A 13,713-nucleotide genomic window follows, 5' to 3' on the forward strand; every position below is an offset into this window, starting at 1 on the left:
ATGGAAATGGATGGGAAGTCATCAGTGAGGGTCGAATCCCTTCCTCTTTTTTTGAACATTTTTGATATGAACTTTTGTTAACAAATTTCAACATTTATCTTCATAGTAAAATAAAATCAAACAAATACTCATGGTAGAATTGATCTTAAAGGCTCATAACACTTTTCAAAATGATATATGTACGTAAATCTACTTACGTAACAACGTTTTTTTTCAGCAAAGTTTCAACAGGTTTGCCTTTGCACTGTTAAACTAAATTGTTTTAAACCAACCCTAACCTCACCTGAATTGTATTAAATGTATGTTTATGGAACATCTTATGCATAACACATAACCGTTACGTAAAAAAAGCCATTTAACTAACGAATTAAATACAAATACAAAAAAGCAACAAAGTCTAAACCCCTTAAAACGACACCATTACACTTCCGGTTTAATATTCAAATCTAAATAGAACAAACCGAACGTCACCGTCGTCGTCATCGTGGTCGTCGCTGCAGCCGCTCAAAGCTCCGCTATGCCTTTCGGGTTAGTAGTTTAGTTAGAATAGAAAATCAATAGTAGGATTTAATTTTTCATGACACGTTTTCAGTTCGCCCAACTTATGTATAACTATATGTATATGTGTTCAATATTACACACCAAAACAATACATATAGTCAAGTTAAATCCTCCCTTTATGTAGTGTAGGTATATCTCTCGCCTCTCATAAATTGAACTTCTTGCATACAAATTTAAAGTAAGCCTAATGCAATCAACTTACCACCACCGTTGCCATCGTTTGCTGTCATCGATGACGTCGCGTCCCAACACTGTCATTTTACAAAACTAAACCAAACCAAACCAACCCCGTACCGTACCCATATCTAATGTCAGTATACAATACACAACACGTCAAAAATAAATAACATTTTCTATCGTATACGAGTATGTTGTGGGTAAGTTTAAGGTAGGGTAGCTCTGATGTGAAACGCTAGCTGTTTTAAAAAGGTATAAAGAGGGTAAACGAGGTTGCATCGCATCGCCTCGCCGCATATCATATAAGCCTTCTATTTATTCCCTCGTTGACTTTGTCGTTGGCGTTATGGCCGGGCTTGGAAGCACAACAGCTCTAGCATAAATATAACGTCTTTTTCGGGGCCAACCCATTTTCTGTGAAAATATCAGTGATCAGATATATTTACTCATCGTCGTCGTGCATACAAAAACTGCTATCAAGCACTTGCTGTTTTTTATAGGTACCGCTAGCTACCGTATATTGTGCAGTGTACATTTCACCGTTCCCGAACAAACCTCCGCCCAAAAATATGTAGCAATCGATTTCTCACCAGCCAAGCCAGCAACCAGTTATTTAATATCCGTATAAGGGAGCAGCTCCTTCAATTTATAAGTAGAGCTGCACACCAATGAGAGGAGAACCAGAAACATGGGAAAGGGTACATAATACTATACGACATACGTGTGTATGTACATACGTAGAAGCCTAATGCACTCTTTCTTGGGGGTAATATAGGTGCTTTACTATGAAGCTTGCTTGTTCGTGTGGATCGAATTATAACCGTTCAGCAGGAAGTCAGGGATGGATTTTGCAATTCATTGTATCATAAAATAGGGCCATTCAAAAGAATTGAACTTAATCCGACTTAGGTCAAAACTTTAAGGTACTTTTTTAAAAATGTACATTTGTTGGTACTGAAATTGATTTTAATGCGGAACGATGTTGACTAATTGTCGCGTTTTACTTTAAACAATAAGTTATGTAATTATTTTCTTAATGTAAGATTTTCCTGTGTTTGTATATAAATATAAGGAAAAGCAACATCAAAAAATAATTTAATTTACTAAAACCTTTAAATTACAAATGTTTTGAGTTTCTTTTAAAATTGAAATAGAATGATTAAAATAAATTGTTGTAACGCCCACCATTATCATGATCGGGTCCATTGATACCACCAACCTACAAGACGCATAAAAATGCCATTCTATGTATAAATGCATGGGCTTATTGACAAAACCTTGCAGATATTCAGGTCGGTAAAGCTGGAAACACAACAATCGAAATTCTAATGACGCAGAAATGTAGGCCTCTTTTTGTGTTAATTTAGTGATCTAATATAGACTTGGTTCAAAAATCCCTTCCCCCTTAAACTTGTGGTGTTCCCAGCTTGACGTTCATCATTTCAAAAAACTGAAGATTTTAGGACTCTTTTTGGACTTCTAAGTTAGCGAAACAGTTCGCGGAACTCCAAATTGTTTTTTAAAGCTCATATCCATAAACTATTGAAGACTTTCTCAACAAAACACAATTGTGGTATTTCCAGCTTTACGGACCTCTGATATTCTAAGTCCCAGAGTCGGAAAATTCAATTGCTAACTAAACCGCGTATATCGTCAGAAACGCTGTTATTTGCAAGGTGATAGGAAAGTAAATAGTTTTAAGTTTTCACATACAGCAGATGTGGTACGATGTTTCATACTGTTCAAACTTACTTACTTACTTAAGGTAGCGCTACAGTCCGGTTCAGACGGCCTGGGCCTCAACCAACATGCGTCTCCAGCCAGCTCGGTCCCTAACTAGTTGTCTCCAGCTTCGCGTGCCAAGTTGGTTGAGGTCCTCTCCCACCTGGGTGCGCCACCTGAGTCGCGGTCTTCCTCTACTGAACCGTTCCTCGGGATTGGATTCGAAGACCTTTCGGGCTGGAGCGTTGATGTCCATTCGCTCTACATGACCTAAAGCTACCTAGTTCAGTGTCACTGTACAGCCCGTACAGTTCGTCGTTATATCTTCTCCTCCATTCTCCATCTATACGTACGGAACAGAAAATCATCCGAAGAATTTTTCTCTCGAAGCATCCTAAGACGCTCTCATCTTTCTTTGACAGGGTCCAGGCCTCAGCGCCATAAATGAGAACCGGGATGATGAGTGTCTTATAGATGGTGATTTAAGATGTTCGAGAGAGGACTTTACTTATCAATTGCCTTCTAAGTCCAAAGAAGCAGCGATTTGCAAGAGTTATTCTTTGTTTGATTTCAGCGCTGGTATCGTTGTCTGTGTAAATAGCGGTGCTAGGTATACAAAGTCCTTAACACCCTCAAAGTGATAGCTGTCCATGGTGACGTTTTGTCTAAGACGTCGTTGTTCAGTGCCCTTTTTTGATGACAGCATATACTTGGTCTTGCCCTCATTGACCACTAAACCCATCTTCTTCGCTAGTAGTTGGATGGACTTTTAGAAGATTGTGCCTCTAGTGTTGACGGTTGAGTTTTGCACAATTCTTTCCAGAACGATGTTCAAGAAGTAGCATGGCGGTGCATCGCCTTGTCTAAAACCTTTTTTGACATCAAAGCATTGGGTGGGATCTTTTCCGACCTTGATAGAGCAGCGTGCATTCTCCATCGTCATTTTGCACAAACGGATAAGTTTGACAGGGATGCCAAAACTAAGCATTGCTCTGAAGAGCTCTTCCCTATAGATGCTGTCATACGCGGCTTTAAAATCGATAAAGAGATGGTGGGTATCGATTTGAAGTTCCTGATTTTTTTCAAGATCTGCCATAGTGGTCTGAAGCCACACTGATAAGGACCAATCAGGTTGTTGACGAACGGCTTCAGACGTTCACATAATACGGCAGAGAGGATCATATACGCAATGTTAAGGAGACTGATGCCTCTGTCGGTGTTCCTCTCTCCTCTTCTGCTCGTAGAGCTCGCGAGCAGCTCTGGTGCTTTTGTGCATTGGTATTCCGTATGCCTGCTGTTTCGCTGCGCTGGGTTTCGATGTTGTGGCCGTGTGAAACCTAGCACTTCAGAGGCGGCATCTCTGATGGCTGCAAGGCAATGTTGCCACTGGTTTACAATGCTTAATGCATAGGACTCCATAAGATGTCTTGCGATTGTAGCCCGTTTAACGTCGAATCTTCTCACAGCACTTCCTTGTTTTGGCTTTGATCAGGATATCCGTAGACATACCTTGGCTACAACGAGGTAGTGGTCCGAGTCAATGTTGGCCCCTCGGAATGTTTGTATATCCTGTATTTTGGAGAAGTTTCGTCGATCGCAATGTTGTCAATCTGGTTGATGGTTGATTGATCAGGAGATTTCCATGTCCCCTTGTAGATATTGAGATGTGTGAACTACGTACTAGCTACCAGAACGTCTCGCCCAGCAGCAAAATCGTTCAACCTGAATCCGTTGTCGGAGGTGGTGTCGTGCAGGCTGTATCTCCCCATTATGCCACCAAAGATGTCTTCTCTTCTTAGCTTGGCATTAAAATATCCTAAGACAATTTTAATGTCATAGCCAGGGCACTGCTCACATGTCTTGTCAAAGAGCTCAAAGAATATGTCTTTGGTGTCTTCATCTTTCTCCTCTGTTGGGGCATGCGGGCATATTAGGCTTATGTTGGCGAATTTAGCCTTGATGCGGTCGCGCTCGCTCACACTGTTGAAATTCAAGACTTTTTGCATGAGTCTAGTTCCAATAACAAGACCACACCCAAATGGACGCTGTCTTTGTTCTCGGTAGCACTCGCCGTAGTAGATATCGCAGTCTTTTACTTTGCGTTTGCCCGGTCCATCCCATCGCACTTCTTGGATGGCTGTAATATCTCCCTTGCAGCAGTTTAGGGCTTCCGCTAATTGTTCGGCTAAGCGTGGTCTATTAAGGGACCTAACATTCCACGTACAGATCCGAAGTTCGTTGTCCTTATTTCGTTTGTGTGGGTTGTCAACAGTAAATCCGTCTGTATCCGAGGCTTGTTGGTGCTTCGCAACTAAAGATATTGTTTACGTGGCCAGGAAGTCACCCCGACGACACAACCCCCAACCTGGAGGGCCAGATCCTAAGTATAACTCGAAGGATGAGGAGCCGAATGAAAACTCTCCTTATAGGCCTAAGCTCCGAATAAGTCGAAGAAGCCCTATAAGGTGTTCACTAAGTAGTTCAACCTTACTAGAACTGTAGAAGCCACCGTTGATACCATCTCGAGAATTCGTCCGCTGCCGTCTGGATAAGGAGAGGTGCCTTAGTGGAAACACTTCTCCCCACCACTCTCGTTTGCCCAATATATAGTTGAGGTACTAGGCACCCGATGTTCACCGCGGGGAGGTGAGAATAGAAGTTGATAGACAGAGGTAGGTTTTGAGAAAAACCTGTGGACACTTGTGTCCTCTTGAATGCACATGTCTACCATTTGAATTTTTTTTGAAACTAACTTTTTACAAAATGTAAATTGTTTAAAAATAATGACTTCACAACTTATTTTTTAAAATATAACATAAGCTATTTCAGATAGTTCAAAACCTTTACGTACAATGTGACATTTCGGCCGAAACAATTGTAATATTGGCTGTTAGATTTTCCAACGTCATTGACATAAATCCATGACTTAATGTAGCTTCAAAGAAAATAGTCTAAAAGCTTTAACTCGTACAATCCAGGTGACTGTCTTATTTCTTGAGGTAAATGCTCATCCAACTTACTCTTCACTAAAATTACTGTAAGGAGTACTGTGTTGTTTGTAGAACCATTTTTGTTGAAACCACTTGTTTTTCAATACCATATCTTACTATCTGGGCCAAAAATAAATCGGCTATCAGACGTAACGATTGTTATTGTCAGCACCACAATGTGATCTAAGCGATGACCAATTCTAAGGAAAACTGTGGAATTGACCGATTTAGATAATTTGCTACGAACTCTTAAATGACCCTGATATTTTGTTCACACTTTCACCAACCCGTTGTCTCACGAAAACATCAACATCAGGCAACAAATATGTAGACATTGTCTACTAGTGCGAGAATTACGACCACCGACTTCGAATTTCGGTAGAAAATTTGTAGAATTTACAACAGCAGCCGTTGCTCATTAGCATGATGGAAATATTGAGTAAACTGAATAAATTGAAAATGACAGTTTGATGATTAGCAAAAAGTGTGTTCACCAATTAAATTGAAAGCTAACAAGTTTATATTGGAAAACCCGGCATTATTGTCAAACATTTTTTTACTCTCAAATCTCAAATAAAATCAGGCAGTTTTGAAGAAGTAAAATTATTCCCAACTTTACTAGGTTCCCTTATTTTTTTTAAAACGTATCTTTTTTATTCCTGTTCTTGAATGTTTTAAAACGTAATCTTGAAAGAAAAATTAGAAGTAGTTTTCTGGGAACTCGAGAGTTACATCTCGTCCAGTCAAGTTCTTGTACACTGAAGTGAAGGTGTCAACTTTGTGTTCAATGGTAGTTTGTTGTTCTTATCTAAGTGCTATCGAGCTTGACGCGGTAACGTTCGCCGACAATTTCAGCGTCGAATACCAAATCTTCGAGGATGACATCGTACAAAGCGGTAAGAGTGCGGGCCTCTTTTGTTTAAAGGATTCCTCGATTTCCTCGTTGACTTAGGAAAGATCTTACACTCGCCAATGAACTCAAAATGTTTGTAAGAAAATTTCGTCTCTATCTCACAGACCAAACGAATTTGTATTTTCTGGAAAGCCTTTTGCTTTGGACTTGGGACATAGGTGATGACAGCTTTCTTGTTGTTGAATTCGATTTCACGAGCACGAGTAATGTGAAGATCCCTCAATTGGAGTTTCGACTCGGAATTCATCTCGAGCTTCAATAAAGCTGGAACGATGGTTTTCTGGAACTCATCAGGTTCAGCGCCGTTAAGCTTGATAATTTTGTTTCCAATCATCATAGCATCTGATTTTAATAATGAAACAAAATTGTACGATTTAAATATTTTAAAGTTCTATCTCAAGTTGTTATTTAAATCAGGGTTCTAACGCTTGAGAAGTTGACGAAGAAATGAGTTCGAACGCAATTGAGTTCTAATTTCTTAATAAACCGAGTTTTAAGGATTAGAAATTGAATGTTTATGAACTTCTTTTAGGCGTAAAAAAAAAGTTCTAGCTTTAAACACAAAATAAAAGTGTTTAGAACAATAAAATCGAATGTTAGAACTGTCAATTATTAATTGGCCGATAAATTTAAAGTTCATATTATGAACGAGTACTCAAAACTTTCCATGGATTCTCAAAGGAATAAATCCGCCTCTGTCAAAAACTCTCGTTCTCACGGGAATACTTAAATAACGTTCTATACAATATACTATACTTACGCCCATATAAACATTTTGAGGCGGTAAAAGAGGGAAAATTCGGAGCAATAATTTCATACCCTTTGTTGTTGTTTTTTTTTGGGGGGGGGGTATTTTCTGTTTTGCAGTATTTTCCATCTATGTAAGTATGTTTCTTATGCTCATTTTGCTCTACTATTTCATTGGACTTGGTTCTCGAATTGAAGATAGTAAAGTCTTGTTATCCACAAAAAACAATTCGTAATATGTTAAAGTCATGTGTTTACTTGTAGTTTATTGATATGATAAAGTCCTAAGGAGCCGTTTGTATTTCTTGAACATTTATTTCGTGTTTTTGTTGTTGTTCTTGTTTTGTGCTAAGTGTCCATGTTTTTTGGTTATTGTTTTCTTTTTGTAGAATTTGTAGAAGAAATGGTAATGACATGCTACATAACATTTGTTAGACGATTATGTTTGTAAAAGGGGTAGATTAAACCTGACATACTGACTTAAAATACAAAAACCCAAACTTTATGTACAGACCTATTATTATACTAGATGAAGAGAAAAATTTATTGATGTCGTAGTAGAGTCGTAAACAATATTTTTTTATTTTTGGGATTATAAAACTTTTTTGGATCCTTAAAAATGAATTTATCTAAATAAATAAGATGTTATGATATCAGATAACTTGAAAAGTTAATACTCAACAAAAATGTGAGTGTCAGAAAATCTAAGATAAAACTTTTTTTTGAAACTTCACAAGATATATTTTATTTGTTTGCCATAAGATAAGCTTGTGAAAAATTAAAACCTACAGAAGAATGGAATGTGTATTGTTAGGGTTATTTTATTGACCTAAATAAAGTCATTCAAGTCACATGGCCACGAAATTCTTCTTAAAATGAAACAAACGTACAAAATGTAAATGTGCAAAGAAAATATTCAATTCGTTAAATTTATAAGTAATTTTTAAAGAAGAAAGATTTCTTCTAATTATATTTTTAAATCTCTTAAAGTCTAAGCACTAACCTACTTTTTTATTACGTTTTGTTGAGTAATTGAAAAAATATGCGAAGGATAAAAAATACTGCACTCTTAGTTTTCTCAAAAAATAATAATACGAAATTTAATAACAGCCTTGTTTACTGTTTGGTGGTATGCGATGGCGTATGTGGAACTTTTTGTGTGTTGGTGAATTTTCGAGAAATTAATTTTTTTTTATTTTTTTCAGTATTTTGTTTGGTGAAAGTGAAATTTCAAGGTTTGTATATCAAATGCAATGAGAAAAAACGTAAAGACACTTGATTTGAGAAACGTTTGCTTATTCAGTTCTACAAACGGCTTTATAACTTTTACATATGTACAAAACTTACAGATGTTCAAATGGTAGACATGCGGACGAATTCAAGAGATGCAATCAACGGTGGTGTCTACAGTTCCAGTAAGGTTGAACTACTTAGAAAACACCTTATAGGGCTTCTTCGACATATTCGGAGCTCAGGCCTATAGGAAGCAGTTTTATCCGGCTCCTCATCCTTGGAGTAATACTTAGGATCTGGCCCTCCAGGTTGGGGGTTGTGCAGTCAGGGTGACTTCCTGGCCACGTAAAAGATTTCATAGTTGCGAAGCACTAACATGCCTCGGATATGGACGAATTTACTATTGATAACCCACGCAAACGAAATAAGGACAACAAACTTCGGATCTGTACGTGGATTGCTAGATCTCTTAACAGACCACGTGCAGCCGAACAACTAGGGGAAGCCCTAAACTGCTGCAATGCAGATATTACCGCCATCCAAGAAGTGCGATGGGATGGAACGGGCAAACGCAAACTGAAAGACTGCGATGTATACTACGGCGACTGCTACCGAGAACAACGACAGAATTTGTTGTTGGAACCAGAGTCAGGCAAAAAGTCTTGAGTTTCATCAGTGTGAGCGAGGGCATCACGACAATCCGCATCAAGGATATATTCGCAAACATAAGCCTCATATGCACCCATGCCCCAACAGAAGAGAAAGATGAAGACAACAAAGACATATTCTTCGAGCTCTTGGACAAGACATCTGAGCAGTGCCCTTGCTATGACATTAAAATTGTCTAAGGAGATTTTAATGCCAAGCTAGGAAGAGAAGACATCTTTGGTAGCATACTCGGGAGATACAGGAGGCACGACACAACCTCCGACAACGGATTCAGGCTGGTCGATTTCGCTGCGGGGCGAGACGTTCTGGTAGCTAGTACGCAGTTCACGCATCTTAATATCCACAAGGGGACATGGAAATCTCCTGATCAATCAACCGTCAACCAGATTGACCACATTGCGATCGACGCACGACACTTCTCCAGTATCCAGGATATCCGAACATTCCGAGAGGCCAACATTGGCTCGGACCACTACCTCGTTGTAGCCAAGGTTCGGCTAGTGAAAACCCTGGTTTGAAGACGAATGCCGGCAAGAGCACGCAGCAAAACTAGAGACATACAAAACGGCGCTCCACTACCTCGTTGTAGCCAAGGTTCGGCTACTGATATCCCGATCCAAGCCAAAACAAGGAAGTACTTTGAGAAGATTCGACGTTAGACGGCTACAATCGCATGAGACTGCCATGTCCTTTTCCGATCGCGTCTCTAGTAACCTCCTAAGGAATCCTATGGTTCCTGCATTAAGCATTGAAAACCAGTGGCAACATTGTCTTGCAGCCATCAGAGATGCCGCCTCTGAAGTGCTAGGTTTCACACGGCCACCACAGTGAAAACCCTGGTTTGAAGACGAATGCCGGCAAGAGCACGCAGCAAAACTAGAGACATACAAAACAGCGCTCCACAAAAGGACAAGAGCTGCTGGCAAACTCTACGAGCAGAAGAGAAGAGAGGGACACCGGCTTCTTAGATGGAAAAAAAGAGAGCATGAAACGCGCGCGATTGAGGAGATAGAGGGATGTCACAACAGGAATGAGTTTCGTAAATTTTACCAAAAGGTAAAAAAACCTCCCAAGGGTACCAGCCACGAACCCAGGCTTGTATCAGGGGAACATCGTAGTAGAACCGCAGTCGATGTTGAGAATATTGAAAGACCACTTCTCCAAATTATATAACGGTGATGACGAACCGAATTCCGCCTACCCGACCTTCACGAAGTGAAAATATAGCTATATCTAAACTTAAGTTAAACAAAGCTGCTTAATCTGACGGCATCGCTGCCGAACTATTGATGAGTGGAATTTCAGCATAGTATGCCCGATAAAGAAAGGAGACCCTCTAAACTGCGCCAACTACAGAGGCATTAATCTCCTTAACATTGCGTATAAGATCCTCTCTACCATATTATGTGAACGTCTGAAGCCGTTCGTTAACAACCTAATTGGTCTTTATCAGTGTGGCTTCAGACCAGGAAAGTCAACTATCGACCAAATATTCACACTACGGCAAATCTTGGAAAAAACCCAGGAACTTCTTTATCGATTTTAAAGCCGCGTATGACAGCATCTATAGGGAAGAGCTCTACAGAGCAATGTCTAGTTTTGGCATCCCTGTCAAACTTATCCGTTTGTGCAGAATGACGATGGAGAATGCACGCTGCTCTATCAAGGTCGGAAGAAATCTCAGCGATGCATTTGATGCCAAAAAACGTTTTAGACAAGGCGATGCACTGTTATGCGATTTCTTCAACATCGTTCTGGAAAGAATTGTGAAAAACTCAACCGTCAACACTAGAGGCACAATCTTCCAAAAGTCCATCCAATTACTCGCGAAGAAGATGGGTTTAGTGGTCAATGAGGGCAAGACAAAATATATGCTGTCATCAAAAAAGGACACTTAACAACGACGTCTTGGACAAAACGTCACCATGGACAGCTATAACTTTGAGGTAGTTAAGGACTTTGTCTACCTAGGCACCGCTATTAACACAGACAACGACACCAGCGATGAAATCAAACGAAGAACAACTCTTGCAAATCGCTGCTTCTTCGGACTTAGAAGCCAATTGAGAAGCAAAGTCCTCTCTCGAGCTTCTAAAATCACCATCTATAAGACACTCATCATCACGGTTCTCATTTATGGCGCTGAGGCCTCTACCGTGTCAAAGAAAGATGAGAGCTTCTTAGGATGCTTCGAGAGAAAAATTCTTCGGGTGATTTTTGGTCCCGTACGCATAGATGGAGAATAAAGGAAAAGATATAACGACGAACTGTACGGGCTGTACAGCGACACCGACCTAGTTAGCAGAAATAAAGTCCAACGGCTTAGATGGACATCAACGCTCCAGCCCGGAAGGTCTTCGAATCCAATCCCGAGGGACGAAGCTAGAGCCATCTAGCAAGGGACCGATCATGTTTTTTCGAATATCCACCCATAAAAAAAACATCAACAATCATACTTGGATCTCCAGATATTCTTAAGTGACGCACACATTTTAAAATTTTCCTAATTACTTTTTGTTCCAAAAGCTCATAAGAAGATGCTTCACGAGCACCAACCCCTGTTTTGTGATTTGTGATTGTAAAATCTTCAGCATTCTTGTAGCTTGTTTTATGAACTTCAATGCGTTTTTGAAGAGTGTATTTTTCCATTTCGAATAAAAGCTCTGTTTTTTCTTTAAAAATGTGAAAAGATGCCAAAAGATGATAGCTCAACAAATTAAAGCTATTCAAAATGAAACAGTTTTTAGTAAAACCCTTAATATTCACCAAAGAGAGTTTGGGCCAAAGTTCTGAATATGGTTTTGTAAGGACATTGTTCATAATTCTTTCAATACGATGTGTTCTGAAAACAATTTCAGATGAGTGTTCCAAAAACGTTTACTGACCAGTTTCCTTTTGTAATTGCAATCAGCGCATACAAAACTTTCAATATCATAAACTGCTCCCAAAATCAGTAGATATGTTTATCAACTGTTAAAATCTTTCCCGCCGCTGAAAATGTCTCATGTTATGTGTCATTATTTCGTTATTCATTTCTTGAGGCAAGAAAACATTATTTGGAACTATAATATTGTATTTACCGTTTTTACTTTCTTATGTGTTCAAATTCTATATTTACATTTGAAAATTCTCAGAACGAACCTCCAATGTATCTACGATTTAAACCTGGGCTATATCTATTTCTAACCTTTAGTGTGTTTTCGAAAAGCTCGTTTCTTTATGTTTAATTCAATAAAAGCAATCTTTATTTACTTACATCTTATTTTGTAAGTACATTTCAGACTTTTATTTCTTGAAATTATCAATATACATTTGTTTGTATGTATTTTAGTTACCTTTAAGCATTTTGATTTAAAACAACACAAAAAAGCACTTACTTGCAATCGATATGTTGCTGAATTGAAGTTTTCCTCTCAAAAATGACAAACAGTCTTTGAAAGGATCATAAATTGTTCTGGGAACACATTTCAGCAATTTTATAGATATTATACCTCTTGTATATGACCATGAGAATATATATATCTATGTATGTGTGTTTTCCTTTAAGGGCAAGTTATGAACTCGTAAATAAATTGAATTCGATATTTAATTCTAGTAAAAATATATATGTATGCGTGTAAATACAAAGATATGTATGTATCTCGTAAATTGTTTGGCCTAAAGGTCGTTACCTACACTGATCCGTTTTATATCTTAAAAATCTGACATTGAATTCGTAAATTTCAATTTGTGTGTATATTTAACATTTTGACAGGTATTGAGGTTGAAGCTTTCTTTGCAGCTCCATCTCTATTGTGTTCACTTAGTAGAGGCGCATCTCAACTAGAAGAGGCAAAAGAAGTTTGAAGAAAAGTTTCGTTGCATAAAACATGTGCATTTTAACAAACTTATTGGTATGGCTTACAAAAATATTCCTTTGGGGCTCTATCTCTTTAAAATGTAAATTAATCTTGAACAGAATAGATAAGTCGTGGTTGGAAACGAAGTGTTTTTATTTTGAAAGTTATATAAATCAAGAATTATTATAAGAAGGGTGTTTTTATTAGAAGTGTGGTTCTCAAGAATAAATAATACGCAAATAATTTAATGTTATTGCCAAAAATTTAGCTTCGTGATAAAGATTATAATATTTTTACGAAAGGCAAACGTTGGTTAGAAATAAGTCTGTTTATTATGAAATGGCATCCAAACTGAGGAACGATCAATTGACAGCTGTCAAATAGTTTAAAATTCAGACATTTAAAAAAACAACCGTTATTAAGCAACTTAAAAATCTGCAAGAATCTTAAATAATAAAGAGAAAGCAAGTTTAGAAAACATAAACATATCCTTTATTTTGTTTTCAATCATTGACAAAATATCAGAAGGACATATTAAATATGCATAGTCAGCACAAATGAACTTCAATGGATGTACATCTGTTACAGTTCAATGTGTTCAATTAAAGGTGAAAAAAGAATAAAATTTTTCATCTGAAGTCTACAGTGCACATATTTCATGTATTTTAAAGTTCGACTTGTCGTTCAATGTACTTTTTATTATAATATAAAAAAATAGAAAGATAAGAAATTATAATAAATGTTAGTTGATTTGGAAAAAAACGTAATAAAGGGTTTTTCAATAACGGCAGGTAGATATTGAAATGGAATAAAAGAAGCTTAAAATATTTTTTTTTAATTTGAAAAGTGCATATGGCCCATT

General features: G+C 38.0%; 1 protein-coding gene and 1 pseudogene across 7 annotated transcripts in view; both read right to left on the reverse strand.

The window, feature by feature from the left end:
• LOC129946580 (uncharacterized) overlaps positions 1-13,713 on the reverse strand; it is a 490,943-nt gene that overhangs the window by 387,045 nt on the left and 90,185 nt on the right. The window lies entirely within an intron of this gene.
• On the reverse strand, positions 6,079-6,700 carry LOC129946581 (40S ribosomal protein S7-like; annotated as a pseudogene).

Source organism: Eupeodes corollae, chromosome 2 (assembly GCF_945859685.1).
Source record: "Eupeodes corollae chromosome 2, idEupCoro1.1, whole genome shotgun sequence".
In the NCBI taxonomy this organism is placed as follows: domain Eukaryota; kingdom Metazoa; phylum Arthropoda; class Insecta; order Diptera; family Syrphidae; genus Eupeodes; species Eupeodes corollae.